Here is a 4,465-nt window from a genome sequence, read left to right on the forward strand (position 1 = left end):
CTTTTCCAATCTATATCATAAAATACCAAAAATATATTTATCTTATCATACTATCTCTATCAGATCTCACTTTCGCAAGTGGCCGTGAAGGGGTTGACAACCCCTTTATTGCGTTGGTTGCGAGTTCTTTGTTTGTTTGTGTAGGTGCGTGGGACTTTTGAGGAGCCTCCTACTGGATTGATACCTTGGTTCTGAAAAACTGAGGGAAATACTTACGCTACTATTGCTGCATCACCCTTTCCTCTTTAAGGAAAACCAACGCAAGCTCAAGACGTAGAAAGAAGGATTTCTGGCGCCATTGCCGGGGAGGTCTTCGCTCAAGTCAAGACATACCAAGTACCCATCACAAACTCATCTCCCTCGCATTTACATTATTTGCCATTTGCCTCTCGTTTTCCTCTCCCCCACTTCACCCTTGCCGTTTTATTCGCCCTCTCTTTCCCAATCTTCTCCTCTCTTTTTCGCTTGCCTTTTTCTGTTTGCTTGTGTGTTGGATTACTTGTCGCCATGGCGCAAGATAATACCAAATTGTGTGATTTCTCCAATACCAAGAATAATGATTTCCTTAGAACTCCGATTGCTCCTCTTAATGATGTTGAGTCTTGTGAAATCAATACTGCTTTGCTGAATCTTGTTATGAAAGATCAATTCGCCGGCCTTCCTAGTGAAGATGCCGCTACCCATCTAAACAACTTTGTTGATTTGTGTGATATGCCAAAGAAGAAAGATACGGATAATGATATTGTTAAATTAAAGTTATTTCCGTTTTCCCTTAGAGATCATGCTAAAGTTTGGTTTTCGTCTTTGCCTAAGAATAGTATTGATTCATGGAATAAGTGTAAAGATGCTTTTATCTCTAAATATTTTCCTCCCACTAAGATTATCACTCTTAGGAACAATATTATGGATTTTAAACAACTTGATCATGAGCATGTTGCCCAATCTTGGGAAAGAATGAAATTGATGATTCACAATTGCCCTACTCATGGTTTGAATTTATGGATGATCATACAAATTTTTTATGCCGGATTGAACTTTGCTTCTAGAAATCTTTTAGATTCGGCCGCGGGAGGCACATTTATGAAAATCACTTTAGGAGATGCTACAAAACTTCTTGATAATATTATGGCTAATTATTCTCAATGGCACACCGAAAGATCTACTAGTAAAAAAGTGCATGCTATAGAAGAAATTAATGTTTTGAGTGGAAATATGGATGAACTTATGAAGTTGTTTGCTACTAAGAATACTCCTCTTGATCCCAATGATATGCCTTTGTCTACTTTGATTGAGAATAATAATGAATCTATGGATGTGAATTTTGTTGGTAGGAATAGTTTTGGAAACAATGCTTATAGAGGAAACTTTAATCCTAGACCGTTCCCTAGTAATTCCTCTAATAATTATGGAAATTCCTACAATAATTCTTATGGTAATTTTAATAAGATGCCCTCTGATTTTGAGAATAGTGTGAAAGAATTTATGATCTCTCAAAAGAATTTTAATGCCTTGCTTGAAGAAAAATTGCTCAAAGTTGATGATTTGGCTAGGAACGCTGATAGACTTTCGCTTGATGTTGATTCTTTGGAACTTAGATCTACTCCTCCTAAGCATTATATCAATGAGTCTCTCAAAGCAATGAGAATTTCCATTGATGAGTGCAAGGAAAGAACCGCTAGATTGCATGCTAAGAAAGATTGCTTTTATAAAAGCGTGTTCTTCTAGTTTCAATGAAAATAATGATGAAGATCTTAAAGTTATTGATGTGTCTCCTATTAGATCTTTGTTTTGCAATATGAATATTAATAATAATTGGACTGGAGATGAGTCAACTTTAGTTAGAAGGCGTCCCAATAATTCGGAGTTTTTAGATCTTGATGCTAAATTTGGTAAAAGTGGGATTGGAGAGGTCATGACTTTAAATAGCATTGAACCCACTATCTTGGATTTCAAGGAATTTTATTATGATAATTGTTCTTTAGAAGGTTGTATTTCCTTGTTGCAATCCATTGTGAGTTCTCCTCATGCTTATAGTCAAAATAAAGCTTTTACCAAACATATTGTTGATGCCTTGATGCAATCTTTTGATGAAAAACTTAATTTGGAAGTTTCTATACCTAGAAAACTTAATGATTAGTGGGAACCTACTATAAAGATTAAAATTAAAGATCATGAGTGTTATGCTTTATGTGATTTGGGTGCTAGTGTTTCCACAATTCCGAAAACTTTATGTGATATTCTAGGTTTCCATGATCTTGATGATTGCTTTTTAAATTTGCACCTTGCGGATTCCACCATTAAAAAGCCAATGGGAAGGATCAATGATGTTCTCATTGTTGCAAATAGAAATTTGGTGCCCGTAGATTTTATCGTTCTTGATATAGATTGCAATCTTTCTTGCCCTATTATTCTTGGTAGACCTTTCCTTAGAACGATTGGTGCGATTATTGATATGAAGGAAGGGAATATTAGATTCCAATTTCCATTAAGGACATGCATGAAGCACTTTCCAAGAAAGAAAATTAGATTACCTTATGAATCTACCATACGAGCTACTTATGAATCGAGTGCATGAGTTTATCCCTCTATATCATGTTATCTTTCTTAATGCGTTACTCTGTTCTTATGAACTTAATACTCTAGATGCATGCTGGATAGCGGTCGATGTGTGGAGTAATAGTAGTAGATGCAGGCAGGAGTCGGTCTACTTGTCACGGACGTGATGCCTATATACATGACCATGCCTAGATAATCTCATAATTATTCGCTTTTCTATCAATTGCTCGACAGTAATTTGTTCACCCACAATAATACTTATGCTATCTTGAGAGAAGCCACTAGTGAAACCTATGGCCCCTGGTCTATCTTTTATCATATAAGCTTTCAATCTACTTTTTTTGCATCTTTACTTTTCCAATCTATATCATAAAATACCAAAAATATATTTATCTTATCATACTATCTCTATCAGATCTCACTTTCGCAAGTGGCCGTGAAGGGATTGACAACCCCTTTATCGCGTTGGTTGCGGGTTCTTTGTTTGTTTGTGTAGGTGCATGGGACTTTTGAGGAGCCTCCTACTGGATTGATACCTTGGTTCTCAAAAACTGAGGGAAATACTTACGCTGCTATTGCTGCATCACCCTTTCCTCTTCAAGGAAAACTAATGCAAGCTCAAGACGTAGCAAACCCCCATGCCAATTTAACAGGACTGGGTAGCGATAGCGGAGCGGATTGACTGTCCGGCTCCACTACCCGAAGATCCAGCATCGGCTCTCTTAACAGAGATGCTGTTTCCGGCGCCCTATGAGGTGCCGGAGAAGAAGGCCAAGAAGAAGGCCGTGGGGACCAGGAAAGGTCTCCGGCGCAAGGTTGTATCGAACTCATCGTCCGAAGACACCGAGGCGCGCTCCTCCAATGAACACGAGGAGGAGTGATACGTCTCCAACGTATCTATAATTTTTTATTGTTCCATGCTATTATATTACCCCTTTTCGATGTTTATGGGCTTTATTTTATACATTTATATCATTTTTTGGTACTAACCTACTAACCGGAGGCCCATCCCGTATTGCTGTTTTTTGCCTATCGAAGAAAAGGAATATCAAACGGAGTCCAAATGGAATGAAACCTTCGGGAGCGTGATTTTTGGAACGAACGTGATCCAGAGGACTTGAAGTGCAAGTCAGGAAGCAGCCGAGGTGGCCATGAGAGGGTAGGGCGCGCCCCCCTATAGGGCGCGCCCCCTGTCTTGTGGGCCCCTCGGGCGGCCACCGACGTACTTCTTCCTCCTATATAAGCCTACGTACCCCGAAAACATCCAGGGAGCCAACAAAACACAATTTCCACCGCCGTAACCTTCTGTATCCGCGAGATCCCATCTTGGAGAAGCCCTCCGTGGTCGATTCCCCCTCCGGCAGAGTGCCGGCGAAGGCTCCAAGATGAGATCTCGCGGATACAGAAGGTTACGGTGGTGGAAATTGTGTTTCGTTGGCTCCCTGGATGTTTTCGGGGTACGTAGGCTTATATAGGAGGAAGAAGTACGCCGGTGGATGCCTGAGGGGCCCACGAGACATGGGGGCGCGCCCTATAGGGGGGGCTCCCTCCTATCTCGTGGAAGCTTCGTCTGCTTCTTGACTTGCACTCCAAGTCCTCTGGATCACGTTCGTTCCAAAAATCACGCTCCCGAAGGTTTCATTCCGTTTGGACTCCGTTTGATATTCCTTTTCTTCGAAATACTGAAATAGGCAAAAAAACAACAATACGGGCTCGGCCTCCGGTTAGTAGGTTAGTCCCAAAAATGATATAAATGTGTAAAATAAAGCCCATAAACATCCAAAAAGGGTAATATAATAGCATGGAACAATCAAAAATTATAGATACGTTGGAGACGTATCAAGCATCCCCAAGCTTAATTCCTGCTCGTCCTCGAGTACGTAAATGATAAAAAAGAAATTTTTGATGT

The sequence above is a fragment of the Triticum dicoccoides genome, chromosome 6B (genome assembly GCF_002162155.2).
Source record: "Triticum dicoccoides isolate Atlit2015 ecotype Zavitan chromosome 6B, WEW_v2.0, whole genome shotgun sequence".
Lineage (NCBI taxonomy): Eukaryota > Viridiplantae > Streptophyta > Magnoliopsida > Poales > Poaceae > Triticum > Triticum dicoccoides.